Source organism: Hibiscus syriacus, unplaced genomic scaffold, assembly GCF_006381635.1.
Source record: "Hibiscus syriacus cultivar Baekdansim isolate YM2019G1 unplaced genomic scaffold, ASM638163v2 tig00008145_pilon, whole genome shotgun sequence".
NCBI lineage: Eukaryota > Viridiplantae > Streptophyta > Magnoliopsida > Malvales > Malvaceae > Hibiscus > Hibiscus syriacus.
The window spans coordinates 1,624,264-1,646,727 of NW_024062153.1; the positions used below are offsets into that span (position 1 = coordinate 1,624,264).

The 22,464-nt window shown below is 40.6% G+C and overlaps 1 pseudogene; it reads left to right on the plus strand.

Moving 5' to 3' along the window:
* The first annotated feature begins 708 nt into the window (after positions 1-708).
* LOC120202030 lies at positions 709-22,329 on the plus strand (annotated as a pseudogene).
* Positions 22,330-22,464: the final 135 nt, after the last annotated feature.

The following is a 22,464-nucleotide window of genomic DNA, read 5'->3' on the forward strand; positions in this document are numbered from 1 at the left end:
CAGTAAAGTGGCACCTTCGACTATAGTGTTTCGGGTGTTATTGGAAAATTAAAATTATTTAAAAAAATAAAATTTTGAAATAGTCCCAAAGCTTTGAAAACTCTAATATTAAACTCACGTTGGTCGTCGTTTTTTTCCGTTAACGAAGTACCACCCGACCATACCTTCCCCGACAATCAATAATCTTATGAAATTGCGACAAATCGATGATCAATCAATGTCTAATCGACGTTTTGTATCTCATGAATCCTAAGATGAAAATTACGATCTTACGTAATCTCGACGGCCAATCGATGACAACTATGATGACCTATTACTAGTAAGATGGTGGGAACTACGTTGATGACCTTAGTCGTGGCTGGCAATATGACATCGGTGGGTTAGGGATTTAGGATTTTTAGAGATTTGAGTGTTTTTATAATTTAAGATAAATTAGTTTTTTTATAAAATATTTTTAATTTTTTAAATAAATTTCAAAATCATTAGAATGTATTACTGTCACTTAACGATAAAATTGCCATTAATTACCGTCTAAACACCTACAGTGCATTTATGACGTTAAACACTATCATTAAAAAAAATTAGTTTAGACATTTGTTCGTAAAAAAAACACTATAGTTTAGTCCTTGTTTTATAATTAAGCAAAAAAAGAAAAAGAAAAGACTCTATATTAAAGGGATGGGTTCTGCGTCAAGGTTTTAACATTACTAAAGTTTCAGTTTCAGTCGTCATTGCATTAGCAACATCAAATTCAAAGGAATCCGTTCACGCTTTCAGCTTTCCGATTGCATAGTTTTCTCAACAATGCAAGCAGCGGAGGACATCCGTAATCTCCCAATCGACATCACATTTTCTCGTCTTGGAGGTATCGCCCTTAATTATAATTTCGGTTAACCCTGAAAAGTAAACTGCACTTTATATTGATTTAACGGTTTTGGTTTACTGCAGAATGGCTGGTAGATCGCAAGAGAATGCCATCGGATTGGAGAAAGAAATTGGCGGCGGTACGATCCAAGATTTCGAAGGAGTTCTTGGCGTTGCCTAAGGATATTGATCCCTATGTCCAAACCCTTGACCCCGAAGGTCAGTTATTTTAATGGTTTTATTCTAATTAATTAATTTTACATATTACCCTAAATAGTTGAATGCTATGTTCTATTAAAATATCATTTTTACGATTGATGTTGTTTTTCTTTATGAGGAGAAAATTGATGGATTCGTTGTTTGGTTCTGATTAAGAAGCGGAAGTTTGCAATATCTTTGCTCGAAGGCCTGAGTTTTTTTGTTTTGTTTGGGTCGTGTTCTCTTGGGGCTTTAGAAGCGAAACCTTAAAATTTGTTGTTGAATTCAAAATTAAGATTGGCTTTTCAACTTTGAGAAATAATCGTGAATTATTTTTTAAAAATCATTTTTGTTTTCTATTTTCGGAGAAGGGGTTTTGGACTCTCTCTTTAGTGGAGATAATATGTCTACCTACTGTTGAGCTAAATACTCAAGTACGCCTATGGTTTAACCTACTTCAAGTGTACTTGTAGATAGAAACATTTTGTTTGAATTAGTCTTTTCTCCCGCATTATAGCTTGTCGTTGGTGCTGGCACACTCTTAACATCTGCTGGGAGTTTGAAGGTGACGAGTAATTGGGTGGAGAATTGAGGAGAGTGCAGTAAAATACTCGTTACATTTATTTCAGGTTGAATTTGAGAGAATGATATATTGGCAAGTATATAAGCTAGCTTTTATTACTTATTAGTGTACCCTTTGCGGCTTGATTTAAACTAAGATAAGAGGAGGAGGTGTCAAAAGAGACCAAATCATTGATGTGAACTACTCTAATCTCAACCCTAACGATTTGATGTTAATCTTGAGATATGATTTTGAAATTTTGGATTTGGATTTGATTTGTTATATAAATTTTTAGAATGAATTGCGTATATTATGCATAAATTAGTTAAGATTCAATTCAACAGCTTATATAATTGTAAGGCATATAAACAAGAATGTCAAACTCACAAATATCCATAAGAGTTTCAACTTCACCATTAAATAGGTATATAATAAGCCCATTAAATAGTATTTATTGCAATCCAAGTTCACAAACACAACTCATGGTGATTTAATAAGTGGGATTTCAGGAGTCTAGTTACCTCAAGGACTGCCTTATTTCCTTTTCAAAGATAAACATGTTTACAATGTAAAATAAACCCATTACCCCAATTCTGTTGCTTTCTTCCACACACATTCTAAATTGCCACAGTCATCACCGTCGTCAAAAGTCGTGCCGACCGCCACCTCCGGTGGCCGTTGACAACCGAATCTTCTAGATTTGATCGCCTCGACGCCAACAACAAGGTTATAGGCTTCTGTTCATGAGGGAGAGACTACATCATAGTGGATCTACGTCGACACACACCGTATAGGCCACCGTCATCGGTGGCAGTTGAGGCACAAACTACGTTGGTTGACTCGCTCCGACAACGATAATGCATATTTGAGCTTGGATTCGCTAGAAAAGGCCCCCATCTTTACAAAAACGACCTACATCATTTCGTTATAGGCTTCTGTTCATGAGGGAGAGACTACATCATAGTGGATCTACGTCGACACACACCGTATAGGCCACCGTCATCGGTGGCAGTTGAGGCACAAACTACGTTGGTTGACTCGCTCCGACAACGATAATGCATATTTGAGCTTGGATTCGCTAGAAAAGGCCCCCATCTTTACAAAAACGACCTACATCATTTCGGCTTCAAATGTTCAGATCTTCTTCGGTAGACATTGAATCTTCTCGGATCCGTAGTAGGTAGCTATCGGGCTTCGCCTCTCTCGATCTTTCCTCGCCGTCCAGTAATTTTATTTGCACTGTTCTTCAGATTCAGTGTTTTGATCCGTCTACCTTCGTATAAACTTCCTGTTTGACCTTTCCTCATTGGTTCCACTGAGCATTCTCCGTATCTTTGAAGAAATAAGGATTCCAATATGTTTTCAAATTCTGCTTTGCTTCAGATTTTTGTTATAATCTGAATTTAATTGCCTTCCGAGTTGAGAAATTAGTTCAATCTTCAACGCGTGTGCTTGAGTTATATCGGATTTGGTGTTAAATCCAAGCTTGAGATTTTCTTCGAGTCTGGTTCACTGCAGAAATATATGGAGACTGAGAGCACTAACGGGATTTTGCCATTACCACAGCCGCCTTCGCAGAATTATGGAATTACAAAATCTATATCCCTCGCGGGATCGTCTCGGATACAAGGTATGTTGTTCCCGGGGAGTTTCTATGCCTACTCACCTTTGGGTTTAGCCAAACGAGAGGCAAGACTAAAGTTGAAGGCTCGTCCGAGAACTTTGCTTCAAGGTCGGCAGCTACAAGGTCGGCAACAACAAGCAGATTACAGTTCATACAATCTCGGCAGAGTAACAAAATTTGTGTGGAATTTAAAAATAAAAATCCATAGTGGGCTTCGGTAACCTACAGTGTTTTCATGTGCTCAGAGTGTTCCTGCAAACACCAAGGCTTAGGTGTACACATCTCGTTCGTTTAATCTGTTAACATGGATTCGTGGTCAGATATTCAGATAAAGAAAATGGAATCAGGTAGTAACGACAAACTCAACGCTTTTCTGGCACAATATGGTATTCCTAAAGAAACTGATATCGTTACAAAGTATAACACTACTGCTGCGAGTATTTACCGTGATCATATGCAATCTCTTGCTGAGGGTCGTGTATGGAAGAATCCAGTTGTTGTGAAGGAGACTGTCAATGATGGTTCTGGTGGTAATCAGAAGCATTCGACAAGTGCTTCTACATCCAGAAATTTCCGTCGGCGAATAAGGAGACTTTTTTTTGGCATCAAAAAGGCGGATAATAAATCTAGGCCTGAAGGTTTGCCTCCTTCACAAGGAAGGAATTATGGGAATGGAAAGCTATCTTTAGTAGAGGCATCAGCAGCTCAACCTGCAGAAGATGTTGACCACGCTGGAACCAAGGAGATCATCACAAAGGGGTGTTCTGATAACAAGTCTGGTGAAGGAGCAAGAATTAGAGAAGCACGGAGAGCGATCTCAAAGATGAATGGCGCTCGCATTGATGGTAGTAAAATTGGAGTCTCTTTTTCTAAATACAACACAAGACATTCTTTTTGGAGAAAGTCTTCGCCAGTTGTCCACCTAAAGCCCGAGAGAGAAAATGTTACAAGAAATAATCTCTATACAGTAAATGGTGTTGTTGACGAAGCTAAACTTCAAGTTTTGGATAACTGCTTAATAGGGTGGTGCTAGAATTATACCAAAATCGGTGATCTTGCTAGCCAAATGCAAGACAAAGGACTCAACGGTTTCTCGTTAATGAGAGCTGCTGGGAATGTAGTTCTCATGATATTCGAGGATTCTGATACGTTGAGAAGGGTTAAGAATGACAATCAGAGACTCTTGCAGGGTGGTTTTCTAGAGTTGAAGTTTGGTCGGAGAATCTAGTGGTAGAATGCCGTCGAGTATGGGTAGTTTGCGAAGGGATTCCTTTTCACGTGTGGAATTGGGGTACTTTCAAGAACATTGCGGCTAGGTGGGGCAAATTAGTATCAATTGATGAAAGCTCTCAGTTTCCTTCATCTTTTGATCGTGAAAAACTTCAAATCCTCACAGAGACTAAAGTAAGGATTGATGAGTCCTTGAGTTTGAAGGTCGGTTCTAATTCTTTTGAAATCATGGTGCATGAAGTTGAGCCTTCTTTCAAACCAAACTCTTGGATCCCTGAGGAAGTCGATGATTCTCCAGATCTGAATTGTTTTCTCGGGGCAACGTTGGAGAATTCTCTGTCAGGATCGTCAGTGTCATCCCCAGGTTTAAATTGCCCCGTCGAAGATGTTGCAATTGAAGGTCCCCACTTAGAAAAGGTTTCACTCATAAGAGTCATAAGCGATGAGAAACCGAGTAATAAATTGGGGTTGCACACAATGGAGGCTGTGGATCATTCAAAATTAAATATCGTGGAGCATCTAGCTAATAAATCAGTTGATCATTCTGATGGTGTTAGCCTCAGGGCCTCGAAAGATGCTCTTATGATGGGTCTCATTACTTCTCATGGTTCATCTACTGACACATTTCAATTAAAGGAAGATATCCCAGTGGTGCCCCCTATCCCTGCGAAATTAAGAACTAATCGTGTGGCGAAGAAATGCAAGACAAAGAAAAGAGTTCTGAATTTATTGGCAAGGAAACATTGATTGAAGGGAAGGAAGTGTGGTTTTGGTTCATTAAAGATAATTATCGAGCTGATTTTTTTGGTGATTTTGATACATGTTGGTATTTTTGTGGAGTTCCCTTCAAAGGCGGATGTTTTTTGGTTTAATGGTTTTAGGTGTTTTTTTATGTATGTTATGTCATTAAATGTTGGGTTGTTTTCCTATTGATGGAGGTTTATCTTAGGTATAGGGTGATTGCCTTTTGATTTTTGTGGTCGAGAAGGTGAGAGTTTTAGGTGATTATGTTTTTTGTAATGGTGTTTATCCTCGTTTGAGGGTATTTCGTGTTTTCATATGTAATGAGACGTTTTATTCAATGAAATATGAGGTACTCTTTTCTTCCTTCCTATGTTCGTTAACATACTTCTTAGTATGTGGACGAATACAAAGGGAGTTTTTAATGAGACCTCCAACTTCTATCAAAAAAAAAATGATTGGTGGAAGAAAGGCCATACAAATGTTAGGAATGGGTACAGAAGTGGATGCTTCACGTTACTCATTGTAAACTTACCAGAGAAGATCCATTGGAAGAGACTTGGATCTTTATTCTGTATTCACGATCATGTAATTGATGACTTCATTCTAAACAAAAGAAATTCGAAAGGGGTTCGTTTTGGGTTCATTCGTTTTGCAACAATTGAAGAAGCAAGGAAAGCGATATCAAAGATGAATGGTTCTCATATTTACGGCAGCAAAATTAGTGTCTCTTTGGCTAAATATAATCCTCAACAGTCTTATTGGAGAAAGTCATCGACAGTTGTTCAACGTAAGTCTGGGATGGAAGTTGTTTCGAGGAATAAACACTGTGAAGTTTAGGGTGTTGTGGATGAAGATAAACTTCAAGTGTTGAGTAACTGTCTGGTGGGGTGGTGCAAGAATTTTATCAAAATCGGTAATCTTGCTAGCCAAATGCAAGCCGAAGGACTCACTGGTTTCACGTTAATGAAAGCTGCTGGAAATGTAGTTCTAATGGTTTTTGAAGACTCTGCTTCGTTGAGAAGTGTGAAGAATGATAAATTAGAGACTCTTGCAAAATGGTTTTCCAGAGTTAAAGCATGGTCAGAGAGTCTAGTGGTGGAGTGTCGTCGAGTGTAGTTAGTTTGCGAAGGGGTTCCCTTTCACGCTTGGAACTGGGATACTTTCAAAAACATTGCAGCTAAGTGGGGCAAATTATTAGCAATCAACGACAGATGCGAGTTTCGATCGTCTTTTGATCGGGCAAAAATTCAAATACTCACAAAGTCTCAAGTGAGAATTGATCAGTCGTTGGAGTTGAAGGTCGGTGCTAATTTCTTCAAAATCATGGTGCATGAAATCGATTTTTCCTTCAAACCAAATTCTTGGGTCCTTGAAGTTTGCAATAATTCATTAGAACTTGTCCCTTCAATTGGATCGTAACTGTTATGGAGCTCTATTCAGAGGCGCTTCTTTTAGTTTTCACGGTTGACAATGTTGGTTTTCTGTTCTCCTAAAAACTTTTGCGTTTTTTTTCCCTTTTGATTGCGGTGTATTTTAGAAATAGGGTTATTATCTTTAGGGCTTTGTGGTTGAAGATGGTAGATTTTTAGGTGATATGGTTTTTGTGTAATGGTGTATACCCCCGTATGAGGGTATTCGGTGTTTTCATATGTACTGGGTGTTCTATTTAATAAATTATGAGGCACTCTTTTCTTCCTTCCAATGTTCTTCAACATACTTCTTAGTATGTGGAAGAATACAAAGGGAGTTTTTAATGAGACCTCCAACTTTTATAAAAAAAAACATTTCAGCTTTATTTTTGTATGTTCAAAATCTTAATCTTCACCACCAACCATCAGACTAGAGCTTTCTAAAAGGACTTGAAACTGAAATGAGAACTGTGTAGTTGATAGAAGAGCCATACTGGTCATTAGCAAACCAGAATAGTGATCAGCGCGTGAAACAGGCAAGATAGTTTCTTATGTGACTGTGTGATGTATTATGCGTGGCAGGATGTGTGTTATTGGCTACAAACATTGAGCATAAGTTGACAAGTGATTTTTTCAATAAAATTCATTTTTTGACTTTTTAGTGCATGTTATCACTCTATGATTCTCGTGCTGATTGAGATAATTATGTTCTGCAGTGCCTGGTATAATGTGTCCCAAAATATCAACTCGATTTTATTGCTTTGTATGTGATTTTTCTCTCTCGCATTTGTCATAATGTGCTTTTCTAGACTACTAGAGTTCTCAGACTACACCCCCCTTTTCTGGTTATATAATGACTAACATACTGTTTTCAGGAATTGGTTACTTAGAGGTCAAAAAGATATATGATATTCTTCTTAAGTTGACTCCAGAAAGCCGGAACATATTTGGCCGGTTATCAGGTGCTGCTGTAAGACAATAACTTCATCTCTCTCTCTCTCTCTCTCGCCATGCACATGCATATACACAAAGACTCAGACACTTCCTTACACACCAATTGAGTATATCAGTGGATCTTTATAATAAATATGAAATGCTATTAATCCTTTGACAGGGATCTTGGGAAGCAATTGTGCGTTCTTTTGAGAAAGATCATCTATACCTTGGTGAGGCTGCTCAGTTAATTATTCAAAATGTAAACTATGAAATGTGAGTTTTTTTCTTTCTTTCTTGGTTTTGATCTTCTTTTGAACAAATAACAGAATTATTGCTTTTTTGTTGATTGATGCACTGTGTTAATAAGTTTTCGTAAAATGTAAAGTCCATATCAGAAAAAACAGGTGCAAAAGATTCAGCAACAACTGGCTGAACTTGATCGCAAGGAAGCAGATATAAAAAGAAGTGCAGCTCTATCAGCTGCTTAATATGCTGAGGCTTGCCAAGAGCTTGGTTTGCAGGTTATTATATTTAATGATGGTTGCAACTAGGTCTGATTTATGTTCGTTTTTGCTATTAATGCATTAAAGTGGCAATCATTCCAACATTACAGGGAAAAAATGTCAGGCTTGAACTCTTAGAGACGGCTAACTCTCTCCCAAGTACATTTAAAAGGATTCTAGAAGTCATTGATGGTGATTATGTTTCATGGGGGATTCAGTATTATTCTAATTTTGTTAGAGATGCTCATACAGAAAAAGATGTAAGATAATCATCAAAATCTGATAATGCTTGTCCGTGTTGTTGTTTTTTGTTTGTCCTTTTGGTCTGCATTGGCAGTTGACTTTTGTGAGTTATATAATGTTGTTGCTTACAAACTGATTTGCAGAAATCTTTTCTTGCTGTCTTGCTCAGTTTGAAAGACGTCCGTGAAAATCCTCCATCTTTGAATGTTTCTGCAGCTTCTGAGACCCTTGATTTAGAAAATACTCATAATGAAATAAACTTTGCGATGGGAGATATAGATGTCAAAGCAGACTCTATTGATTGGGATATCTCTGTTGACAGTGCTCAAATTGATTGGGATATTGGTACTTTGGAAGAAACTGATGATGGCAGTAATGGTTTGGGCCCATATGAAATAGTTAATGCCAGTGAGATCTTGCAGAATTCTTCATCAAATTGTCACGGACCACGAGCCCACAACCGAGGTTAGCCCATGAAGAGCAGCCCAAGTGGTGTTTTGGACCTTCTAGAAGCCACAAAGACTTAGGTGGCATTTAAATATGTATAGATAATACCCACTTGTTTTTGGTAGGTAAAGATTAATCTCGACCGTCGATGTAATTAGATCTTAGCCGTTCATTGAGGGGAGCTTTAGCTATAAATAGAGGCCTCCCCTCCTCATTTGTACTCACTCCTTCACTTTGAGAAATCATAAGAGCATTCTTCTCTCAAAGCTTTCTTATCCTTCTTGTGCTAATTCTCTTGTCTAGCTTCCGTCGAGGTTCTAAGCATCCTTGCTTAGGATATTTTCAGGCTTACTTAGCCGCGATCACTAAGAAAGCGACTAAGGCCGCACGTTCCGAGGCATCGAAGTTCTAAGGGCGTGACAAGTGGTATCAGAGCTAGTTTTACAAGAGATGGCACAACATAACCAAGACGAGGTCCCCACAAGCGAAGTGATGGAGACTCGCGCTGCAGTGGCAAAGAAACGAGGGAGCTCGAAGGATATCGTGGCCTCTTTTGAGCAAATGGTCGGTAGATTAGAAGATCGATATAATGAAGTTCAAGAGACTCAAGACTCAGTTGAATCTCGCTTAGAGAAGGTGGAGTCCGTAGAGGATATACTCCGTGAAGAAACTCAAGCACTCATCAGCGAGTTGTCGGATAACGTAGACGACCGTACCAGAGGCCTCGAGAGCATGTACTTGGCCATGAGGGCCGAAATAATGCAGGAGGTAAAGGAGCTCAAGAGCGAGCTGCTCGTCTACAAGGCTGCCGTGCTGAATGGAGTGACTGGGGAGGCGCAAACACCAAGACCCAGGATCGACATCCCTAAGCCGAAGGAGTTCAAAGGGAGTCGGACTGCCCAAGATGTGGAGAATTTCATCTGGGGCATGGAGCAATTCTTCCGTGGTATGGGTATCGGGGATGATACCACCAAGGTAAATGTTGCTTCCAATTATCTTACCGATGTTGCTATGTTATGGTGGCGTCGTAGGTGTTCCGAGATTACAAAACCAATCGGGACGTGGGAGGAGTTCGTGGGAGAACTCAAGGAGCATTTCTATCCGAAGAATGCTGTGCTCGAGGCTCGAGCAAAATTGAAACAATTAAAGCATGATCGATCCATCTTGGAGTATGTCAAAAACTTCACAGAGATCAAGATGCAAATCCCGGACTTGGGCGAGTCCGAAGGTTACTTTGCATTTATGGATGGACTACAACGTTGGGCCAACATGGAGATCCAAAGGAGGGGAGTGACCGAACTCTCCAAGGCATTAGATGCAGCCGAGGCTATTGCCCCGTTTGAAGTAAAAAGGACCGACTCTCTCCAATCCAGGTCGAAACCCAAAGGTAATAGTGGGGGAGAAAAAGCCAAAGGAAACTTTCACAAGCCAACGGGAAATCATGGGAAGCCGAATGATCGACCCAAAAAGCTCTTCAATCCTTGGGAGAAAAAGGGGGAATTATCATGCTGTGGAGGAAATCATATGAAACGAGATTGTCCTCAACTTGTGAAAGTTGCTGCCATCAAGGAGAATGATGGGGTGGAGAGTGAGACTCTCAAACTTGGCTCCATCCTTAGCACCATGGAGGTCAAGAAAGGCCGCAAGAAGAAGGGATTGATGTACGTAGACATCACCGTCGCAGGCCAAAAGATGAGCGCACTGGTGGACACAGGTGCCTCAGAATTGTTCATGTCCGAACAAATTGCCAAGAGACTTGGCCTTCATGTGGAGAAGGCAACGGGATCCATCAAAACCGTGAATGCCGAGGAAGTTCCAATTGCGGGGGTCGCAAAGGGAATCGAGCTAACCGTCGGAGGTTGGTCCGGAAAGGAAGCCATCAAGGTAATTCCTCTCGACGACTTCGATTTTGTTCTTGGGTTAAGTTTTTTGGACCGAATAAATGCTTTCCCAGTGCCTTTTGCCGATTACTTGTGCATCCTGGATCCAAAGCAACAATGCATTGTTCCAGTGAGCCGAGGGCCTGGAATCGAGGCCAAAATGTTGTCCGCAATCCAGTTCTCAAAGGGGGTGCGCAAGGAGGAACCCACCTTTGTGGCTTCATTGGTGGGAACTGAACCCACAATGACCGAGGAAGTCCCAAGAGAAGTGGGACAAGTATTGGCGGAATTCAAAGATGTGATGCCTGCTGAGTTACCCAAGAAATTACCTCCAAAGAGGGAGGTGGATCACAAGATTGAATTGGTGGAGAATGCAAAGCCACCCACTCGGGCCCCTTACCGAATGGCTCCACCCGAGTTAGAGGAGATGCGTAGACAATTGAAGGATCTCCTCGATGCTGGATACATCCGACCATCCAAGTCCCCCTATGGTGCACCGGTGCTATTTCAAAAGAAGCACGATGGTTCTCTACGGATGTGCATAGATTACCGAGCTTTAAACAAGCTCACGGTAAAGAACAAGTATCCCATTCCCCTCATTGCGGACTTGTTCGATCAACTTGGTGGTGCAAGGTGGTTCACCAAGCTAGATTTACGATCAGGCTATTACCAAGTCAGGATAGCCGAAGGAGATGAACCGAAGACAGCTTGTGTGATCAGGTACGGTTCTTACGAATACCTTGTGATACCATTTGGCCTCACGAATGCTCCGGCCACCTTCTGCACATTGATGAACAAGGTACTACAACCCTTTCTAGATCATTTCGTTGTAGTTTACCTTGACGATATTGTGGTTTATAGTAAGACCTTAGAGGAACACATCGAACATTTGAGAAGAGTGTTCCAAGTCTTACGAGATAACGAGCTCTATGTTAAAGAGGAAAAGTGCTCGTTCGCTCAGAAGGAGGTTCCATTCCTAGGCCATGTCGTTGGAGGAGGCAAGCTCCAGATGGACAAAGACAAGATCCGAGCGATTGATGAGTGGAAGCCACCCACCAAGGTAACTGAATTACGAGCATTCTTGGGGTTAGCCAACTACTACCGACGGTTCGTGAAGGGCTATTCCAAGATCGCAACACCTTTGACTGAGCTACTCAAGAAGGACAAGGTGTGGGAATGGAGCACGAAATGTCAAGATGCTTTTAAAAAGCTCAAGGAGGCCATGGTGAATGAGCCCGTGTTGGTGTTGCCAGAGACTACACCAAGCCTTTTGTAGTCTTCACTGATGCATCCGATGTTGCCATTGGTGGAGTCCTCATGCAAGAGGGACATCCGGTTGCATACGAGAGCCGGAAGCTCAACGAGACCGAGAAGAGGTACTCGGTTCATGAGAAGGAGATGACAGCAGTTGTACACTGCTTACGCACATGGCGACATTACTTGCTTGGGTCCAAGTTCGTGGTGTTCACGGACAATGTTGCCAACAGTTACTTCCTCACCCAGAAGAAGCTTTCTCCCAAGCAAGCTCGTTGGCAAGAGTTTCTTGCCGAGTTCGACTTTTCCTTGGAGTACAAGCCCGGGAAGGTGAACTGTGTTGCAGATGGCTTAAGTCGGAGGTATGCCATCGAGACTGTGGAAGGTACTCTCCTCGAGAGAATCAAGGAAGGATTACCCCATGATCCTGTGGGCTGAACGAATCATCGAGGGAGCCAAGGAGGGGCGAACCCGAGAGTTTTGGCTCGAAGAAGAATTGCTGTACCACCGAGGCAATCGTCTCTTTGTGCCTCGATATGGGAAGTTACGCAAGGAGCTCATAAAGGAATGCCATGATTCCAAGTGGGCGGGACACCCGGGAGTTGATCGGACTATGGCCCTACTTTCGGAGCAATACTATTGGCCGCATATGGCTGAAGATGTGCAGGCCTATGTGAAGACTTGTCTTGTATGCCAACAAGACAAGATTGAGGCAAAGAAACCGGCAGGACTGCTGCAACCATTGCCCATTCCGGAACGCCCATGGGAAAGTATTTCCATGGATTTTATAATCGGTTTGCCCAAAACTAATGGACTTTCAAGTATCATGGTTGTGGTTGACAGGTTTTCGAAGTATGCGACGTTTATACCTGCATCTAAGGTGTGTCCAGCTGTAGAAGCCGCTCGACTTTTCCTTAAGCACGTGGTGAAGTACTGGGGAATGCCGAAAACCATCATTAGTGACCGGGACACACGGTTCACTGGGAGGTTCTGGACGAAGTTGTTCAAACTGATGGGATCGAGCTTGAACTTTTCCACCGCAGTTCATCCACAAACCGATGGGCAAACTGAGCGAGTGAATGCTCTGTTAGAGATCTATTTGAGGCACTATGTGAGTGCCAACCAACGAGACTGGCCAAAGCTGTTGGATGTGGCCCAATTTTCCTACAACTTGCAACGGAGCGAGGCGACAAACCAAAGTCCGTTCGAGATCGTGACCGGGCAACAACCATTGACACCCAACACGGTTGTTACCAAATATGAGGGGCCCAATCTATCAGCACACAACGTTGCCAAGGAGTGGCACGAGCAGCACGACTTAGCCCGAGCTTGTTTGAACAAGGCAGGAAAACGGACCAAGAAGTGGGCTGACCGAAAGCGGAGGGACGTAAACTTTGAAGTTGGCGACCTTGTCCTTGCAAAATTGGCCAACGTTTTGCGCCATGCGGACGTGCACAAGGGGCTTGTTCGAAGATACGAGGGTCCCTTTCGAGTCGTGAAGCGAGTAGGCACCATGGCCTACAAATTGGAGTTGCCTCCAACCATTCGAGCGTATCCCGTCATCCATGTTAGCCTGCTCAAACCATACCATCAGGATACCGAGGATCCAGATCGAGGCAAGTCACACCGAGCGCCAGTCGTAGTAGCGATCTCCTATGACAAGGAGATCCAAGATATACAGGCGGAGAGAGAGTTATTAGACGACCAGGACACCGCACGAGGCATGAGTACTTCGTTTTGTGGAAGGGACAACCCGAGTGCGAAGGGAGTTGGGAGCATGCCGAGGGACTCTGGCAATTCAAAACCCGAATAGATCAATTTCATGCCAGAAGAGTGACGAGGGCGTCACCAGAACGAGTGGGGGAGAATGTCACGGACCACGAGCCCACAACCGAGGTTAGCCCATGAAGAGCAGCCCAAGTGGTGTTTTGGACCTTCTAGAAGCCACAAAGACTTAGGTGGCATTTAAATATGTATAGATAATGCCCACTTGTTTTTGGTAGGTAAAGATTAATCTCGACCGTCGATGTAATTAGATCTTAGCCGTTCATTGAGGGGAGCTTTAGCTATAAATAGAGGCCTCCCCTCCTCATTTGTACTCACTCCTTCACTTTGAGAAATCATAAGAGCATTCTTCTCTCAAAGCTTTCTTATCCTTCTTCTTGTGCTAATTCTCTTGTCTAGCTTCCGTCGAGGTTCTAAGCATCCTTGCTTAGGATATTTTTCAGGCTTACTTAGCCGCGATCACTAAGAAAGCGACTAAGGCCGCACGTTCCGAGGCATCGAAGTTCTAAGGGCGTGACAAAATGAAGTAGCTGAATCTGATAAAACCCCATTAGATAAAGCAGAAAACGCACCTGAAATTTCTGTGTCAGATATATCCTGGGACATTAGTGTTGAAACGCCACAAGTTGATGTGATTGATTACGTCGGCTTAACAAATACACAATTGGAAAATCAGACATATACTCCAGATTCCTTACCTCTTACCCGGGGAAACAGGGAGGAGAGGAGCCAACTTTTGGAGACTGAATACAGAAATAAGATTCTGGATGATTTATATGAGGTATATATTTAATTGATCTTCATAGGAATATCTGATTGGCTAATATTGCTGTAAAATTTGTTTATATCTTTTTCTAATTACTTATTCAATCAAATGTGTTCATTAATAAAACCAAATATTTGGGGAAAAGTAAAGTGGAGAAAATGAGTGAGAGAGAGAAAAACGTAGAGAGAGAATTTTAAAGAAAAGTCAGTTCCCGATGAGTGTTGGTCGGCGTTTATCGACAACCTGAGTAGGAGGGTTTCTCGTCATACGCTTAGGGAAATATTCTTAGTCCATGGTCCGGTTATGAGAGTTTTTATTCCCAATCAAATAAGAAATCTAAAGTACAGATTTTCCACCTTTGCTTTTGTTCATTTTAAGAGGGAGGAAGATTTAAGGAGGGATGTGGATGAGTTAAACGGGGTTGTGATTGATGGAAGGAAGATCTTAGTTAGTCCTGCCAGATTTAAGGATGAACGTTCAAGGTCAAGGGTGGTGCATACTTCTTCAAACGAGACTTCTGGTCAGATGAATGCAGATTCTTCAAAATAAAGAGAAAGAGAAAATATTATCAGAAGTAGAAGGGACGACAGAACTTATAAGGATGCTCTGATGTCAAATGGGAATACAAGGGGGAACAAAGAACTATCGTTTGAGGATATCCAAAGGAGGAATGTCAAGAAAAATATTCTGGAGATGCATATTCCATCAAAAAGTGCCAATTGGGTGAAGAGGTCGTTAACAGGGATTATCAAATACTCTTTTCAAGTTGAGTTCATTCGGAATGCCTTATTTAAGGAAGGCTATGATGTTCAAATTGCTAGATGGGGTTATGTTTGGAACTCTTGCGTTTTAGTTCTTAATTCCCATGAGGAGATGCTGGATTTATGGAGCAAAAAGGAAGATGTTTTAAAATAGTGGTTTGAACGAGTGGAACCTTTACTGAACTGCATGGCATAATTAATAGGGGTTCCTTTGTTATGCTGGAATGAATCTTTCTTCGAGAAGCTGGCTGGTAGATGGGGTAAAGTGGTAGGTATTCATGAGAGTACGAGGAAAAGAGAAGACCTTACAATGGCAAGAATTTTATTGAGGGTGGAAAGCCCCTTTGATGTTCCAGAGGTGATCACTCTTGGATCTTATGGAAGATCATTCAAAATAAGTATCAAGATTGGATCAGCAAGTGAGTATTCAAGTTCGTTTTTCAGTAATTTTCCGGTGAGGCCTTTTCTGAAGAAATTATGTCTGAGGAGGATGCAGACAGGTTGTTGTCAGATCATGGGGAAGGTGAGGCATGTGCAGCAAGAAAAAATCATCTGTCAGTGGACAATTGGATTGATCAGGGTGTGTTCAGTGGTTCTGGAGGAGTTAGTGAGATCAGACAACTAGCAAGGCTTTCCTTAGATAGGAAAGGTATAAATTGTAGTCTGCCAGAAAGTCAAAATGTTGGGAGCTTAAAAGTTGGTGAGCTTGCAGGTTTGGGGATTAGAAGTCAACATTATTCGGCTGATGGATCTCAGGCCCATTTTGAAGACTCTGGGCAGTCTGGGTCAAAAGATTTTTCGGGTTTCATTTCTGGGCCAGCATTTACAATTAATAAGTTTGGGGAATTGGTGGAGAACCTTAATTTAGCAGGAAAAAACAGGAAAACGTTTAGAGTATTGGAGACGAGCCTAATTACAGAGAATTTGGTTAATGCAGAAATAGAGGCTGAAGAAGAAAGCTTAAGGTTGGTTGAACTGGTTACAACTAATTTAGGAAACACCTTAAGGGGGAGACAGTTACACCGTTCTAGAAGAAAGGTCTCAACTGAGAGTGAGGTGCTGGAAACTAGAAGTTTGAGCAGTTGCAAAAGGGTCTATAGCAGGTCGAGGGAAAGAAGATATTGGTTTGGAGATTTGTTGAACTTCACGAATGAAATAGATGGCACCAAGGTTGGGCAGAGGAAGTTGGATGTGGATTCCAGTAATGCAAAACAGCTTTGTATATCAGCAGAGCTCATTGCTGATGGGAGTCTTCTTCCTAGCATTGATAATGGTCTTGGGGATGGGACAGTAGAGAGGGAGATTGAAGGTTACTTTTCTGAAGGTGAATGCTTAAGATCCAAATCTGGTTTGTTAATTAGAAGGAAGAGGAGAGCTAGAAGGATCCTGTTTCGAGAAGCCCTTGACCAGGTGAGCATTGATACAGCTTCCTCAGCTTTCTCGAGTTTATTGAAAGAAGCTGTAGAAACTTGGGAGTTTAGTAAGCTTTTGGGAGTATCTTTTAAGGAAGGGAAAGAAGCATTTTTGGAAAAAATCATAGCTCTAGAGAAAGGCTTGATTGGGATTAATTAAGGTTTGGTTGATTGAGGGTTTTGTTTGTACCTTTTTCCCTTTATGAAGATGACAAAGTTAGTAATATGTTCATGGAATGTTAGGGGTTTGGGGAAAAATGAAAAAAAGAGGGTTGTTCAGAATTTAGTCACTAGCGTAAATCCTACTTTCCTTTGGTTGCAAGAAACCAAGACTGAAAAATTTAAGAGGTCTTTTTTTAGGAGAAGTGGGATTAATAAGCTTAAAGGAGTTTAGGAATCTCCTTCAATTGGATCAGCGGGGGGCCTGTTGTGTTGTTGGGATGACAATATCTGAGTTGGAGAGTCAGTTTATTAGTAGGAGATATATAGCTACTTTTGGTAAATTTCGGAATAAAAACTTCAGTTGTGGTTTCATCAATGTATACGGTCCAGCAGTGGAGGAAGAGAAAGCTGATTTTTTTGAAGAATTAAGCAGTTTTCTTAGTGGACAGAATTTTCCCGTTTGTGTGGGAGAGGACTTCAATGTCTATTTACAAGAAGATGAGAAGATGGGCAGAGGTCAAAGTAGGAGCTCAATAGAGATCTTTAATGAGTTCATTCTTCATACGGGCTTAATTGATCTTCCTATGAATGGGGGAAGGTTCACCTGGTGTAATAACCAAGAGAATCCCACTTTTGTAAGATTGGATCGTTTTTTGGTTGACAGTCAATTTCTAGCGTTATTTCCGGACATTTTGCAGTCTCTTCTACCAAGATCATTGTCAGATCACAATGCCATAATTTTTGTGAATAAAGGAGTGGACTGGGGTCAAAAACAGTTTAGAATGTTCAACTATTTGATGGATGAGGAGGGTTTTGAGGATATGGTTATTTCTTCTATTCAGAGTTTTAAGAAAAGTCAGAAAAAGGTAGGTGCTTTTAGTCTTTTAAGGAATGCCAAACATGCCATAAAGAAGTGGTCTGGAAACAGAGATAAGTATCCAGGAGACTTGATTTCTGAGTTAGAGAAGAAAATTTCGAAGATAGAGGCTGATATTCAACAAAAGCAGGGTGATGTCGACACTGAGGTATTAACTGAGTTGAATAATTGTAGAGCAGAATTGTGGAAGCTGCACAGGATCCGGGAACAGATTTGGTTTCAGTATTCGAGATCTAAATGGATTGAAGACGGGGATCGCAACACTAAATACTTCCATACCTGTGCTACGGTTAGGAAGAAGAGGAATGCTCTGGTGGCACTTAATTTTAAAGGAGAAACAGTTGAAGACCCAATTGCAATTAAGGCCATTGTTAAGGATTATTTTTTTAAGATCTACAATGATCGATCTACTTTAGAAATTGATGAATTAAATCTGGATTTTTCCAGAATTTTCAGAGGAGGAAGTTTGGGATGTTGTGAAGATATTATGATCCTTCCCCAAATCACACTTTCATCACTCTTATTCCAAAGATTTCAAACATTGGTGGTTTGGATGATTTTAGACATATTAGCTTAGTTGGTGGTTTGTATAAGATCCTCTCTAAATGTCTGTCAAGGAGACTTAAGAGCTGCATTTCAAATTTGATCAGTCCATGTCAATTCGCTTTTATTCCCGGTCGACAAATCTTGGATTGTTCCCTTATAGCCAATGAAGGGATTGACTTTTGGAAGAAGAATAGTTTAAAAGGATGTGTTTTTAAAGCTGATTTCAAGAAGGCATATAATACTCTTGACTGGCCTATTTTGTTCAAAATTATGAAGGAAATGGGCTTTGGTTCTAGATGGATAGGGTGGATTTCGAAGTGCATCACTTCAGCAACTGTTTCAGTCTTGGTGAATGGGGTTCCAACCGAGGAAATTCCAATGCCTAAGGGTCTTCATCAAGGCTGTTCCTTGTCTCCGTTGTTGTTTAATATAGTTGGGGAACTCTTGAATTTATTGATACTTAAGGCTGTTTCAGGGGGACTCTTCTCGGGTTTGATGATTAGAAATGAGGAGAGGAATTTTAATTTAACTCATTTACAATTTGCTGACGACCTTATAATTTTCTGTGGTGCGTCAAAAAAACAGATCTTGAATATGAAGAGGGTGCTTCGAGTGTTTGAGATTATTTCTGGACTTCAGTTGAACTTGAAGAAGTGCAAATTGTTTGGGGTGAACTTAAAGGAAGAGGAAATTAAGGATTGAGTTGCTACGATTGGATGTTCAGTGAGTTCTTTTCCCTCAGAATATTTGGGACTCCCTCTTGGTCCACACAGGAACTCTAACATTCAGTGGGATCCAGTGATTCAAAGCTTCAATAAGAGGTTAGCAGGTCGGAAAGGCTCTCCTTTGCCACTGGCGGGCAGGCTGGTTCTGATTAAATCAGTCCTATGTTCACTTCCTATATACTATTTGTCATTGTTTAAGGTTCCAGCTTCAGTATACAAGACCCTAAACTCTATTATGTCAAATTTTTTATGGGTGGAGGAGATGGGAGGAAGAAGATCCATTGGGTAAGCTGGACCGACGTTTGTAAACCAAAAATTGAAAGAGGCTTGGGAGTTCCTAATATAAATACGATGAATAGGGCTCTATTGGAAAAGTGGGCTTGGAGGTTTGCTATTGAGAGGAAGGTGATTTGGAGGGAAATGCTTTGCATTAAATATAAAAGGGATTCTTCATTGATGTAGTTTGACAGTAAGGTTTCTCCTAAATTTTCTTGGATATGGAGATCTTTGGTGAATAATCATTTTAAAGTTGATTCGATGGACTGTAGTATCAGAAGCAATTATAGCTATAAAATTGGCAATGGGAGGAATATTCGGTTTTGGCAAGACAATTGGGCATTGGATCATCCTTTGATGGTCATGTTCCCTAGACTATTATCTATTGCAGTGAACAAAATTGGAAGATTATTTCAGTTTGGGGATTACAGTTATGGGGGTTGGTTTTGGAACGTCCAGTTGTGAAGGGAGTTGAATGATTGGGAATTTGAACAATGGTCAAACTTGATGGCTGTTATTTCAGATTTTTCTATTTCTGCTGATGCTTTTGATGGACTGTTTTGGAAGGGGACTGGAGAAGGGGTTTTCACTGTTAAATCATGTGCCAATCTATATTATTCGGGTATTTCCGATTCGGAGGAAGCTAATTTTTGGAAGTCTATTGTTTGGAGGGGCCTGCTGCCTCCAAGAGTGGAGACTTTTCTTTGGCAAGTTATCTTAAAGAAGCTGGCAGTGAAGACAGCTCTGGTTAAGAGAGGTGCTCAGGGCATAAATGATTCTCTGTGTTCTTTTTGTAATCTAGAAGAAGAGTCTTCATCTCATCTATTTTTTTCCTGTTCGGTTGTTTGGCCAATATGGACTAAATTCATGGGCTATTGGAATTTTCAGTCTGTTTTTCATGAAAATACTAAAAAATTCCTAGTAGCATGGACTAACTTGAAGACCAACTCTCTTATGTGGTCATTTACCCCTGGAGTGGTTTTATGGACAATATGGAATACTAGGAATTATATAGTGTTTGAAGGAGGGAAGCTTGATCGAGCAGAAATATTCTTTCTAGCAAGGTGCAAGCTTGCTTCATGGTTTCTAGCTAGGGAAACTCAGATTTCTATTTCCAAGGATGCTCTTATTGCCGACCCGTCCTTAGTGGATTCTTGCTCGTCTCATACTAATCGGATTTCAACTAAGTTTTCTTGGTCGCCTCCTCCAAAGGGTTTTATTAAACTTAATGTGGATGCGGCTACTTCTAGTGATTGGAAGAGGAGTGGTTTAGGTGGTGTTCTGAAAGACATTTCTGGTTCGATTCTTGGCTCCTTCAAAGAGCCTGTTGGTCCGGGACCTCCTACTTTGATGGAATTGAAAGCTATCCTAAAGGGGTTAGATTATTATGAATGCATTCGCCACAGATTTAAAGAGAGATTGATTATCGAGAGTGATAGTAAGGTGGCAATTGGTTGGGTCAAGGATGTTGTTTCTTGTCCTGTCGTTTATGTTCAAGTTGTTAAGGACATTATTCAAAAGCTTAGTGTTTATGAAGGTCTTATTAGATGGGTTAGTAGGACAGCCAATATAGAGGCGGATGTTCTAGCTAAGGCTGTTATTGGTTGAGAATTATGTTCTGTTAAGGGCTGTTTCTTTTTGGCTTTTTATCTCTGGAGGGAGATTAGACTTTGTATTACTTTGTAATTTTTTTGAGGTTAATGAATTCCTAGGGAACTCTTTTCCTCCTTCCGCTGATTAAGGAACTATTTTCAAGTTCCGTTAATCATGAAGGGAGGTTTTTAATGAGGCCTACTATTCTTATAAAAAAAAAATGTGTTCATTAATGACCAAGTTTTTGTGATTGGGATTGGTGACTGTTTTGGCAATAACCCTTTTTTCTTTTGTAGGAACAAAATAAGAGAAGTACAACAGGATTGAAACTCATCTAATGCATGCATACTAGTCGTTATGGTGTAATTATTTATGTTTTTGGATCATAGCATATTTCTCGTTTCTCGCTTTATGTTTGGTTTAACGTGATGTTATCAGATGAAGGCATTTTTGAATCAGCGTTTGGTGGAGTTGAGGAATGAAGACACTGTCCTTGCAAAATCAAGTACAAGCAGTTGCTCCCTTGGTGCTGCAGCAGTATACAGCTGATGCCATTCAGAAGATGATCACTGATGTTTCATTAGCGATTTCACTGCTAACAAATAGAAAAACACGGGATTTAATCATGATTCTCAACTCTAAAAGGTGCAAATCAATAACTAAATTCAAGTTTATATGTTTTCCTCCCTCTTAAGAAGTTTTAAATTGCTAATCTGGTGTAATTTTTAGATTAGTACAAATTAACCCAGGTGACTTAATGGTTTGATCAAGCCATAAAATGGCTGCTTTGTTTACTGGAGCGTCACAAGGAGTGTAATCAGATTCAGTACGAAATAGTCTGAAAAATGATAGTTGTCAGAGAGGATCGTGCTTTTACAACTCTCCGACGCATTAGCTGTTTTTTCTTGTCATTAGTTTCTATCTCGAAAGCGTTCTGTGATTACTTTTGCTTCTGTAAGGATTAGAACTGGGTTAGTGTTGTGATGTTCAGGTCATTGCTTTAACTATTTCACCAGCCTCATCGGGCAACCTTTTTTCTGTACCACTGCATATTTTAGCATGCTGAGCATAGCTTTCATCTTTAGAGGGTTTTCATTTTCTTTTTGGTCATAAATATCGATAGCGAGGTTGAATTATACATAACACTGATTTTGTTGTTAAATATTTCAGATTCCTAGACAGACTAGTTAGTACATTGGAGGAAAAGAAACATCATGAAGTGAAGTTAAAAGAAGAGTTGAAGGATGTGGCTGCCAAACGTATGGAGCTTCAGAATTCACTATCTTCTTCATGGCCAAAGCAAGTAAGTCTTTCCATATTGTCACTCTAGTTGAGTATAAAATTGAAATTCATGCTAAGAAAAGAAGGGGATAATTTGACTGCAGGAAGCTACTCTTGCAAACACCAGGGATCTGAAAAAACTATGTGAAAGTACCATTTCATTGGTATTTGATGGAAGACCCGTTAATATAATCGGAGAGATCAATGCCTTGTTGAATAGTGGTATCACTGCATGAGTTGACTTTATGTAAATTAGAAACAGAGACGACTACTTGCCTTGTGAAGTCGAATACAAACCCTGTTTATTTGAACATTTTCTAGTTTGATTTATCGTGTAGGAAAACTATCATAAGTCCGAAGAGCATACAGATACTTTTAATGACTGA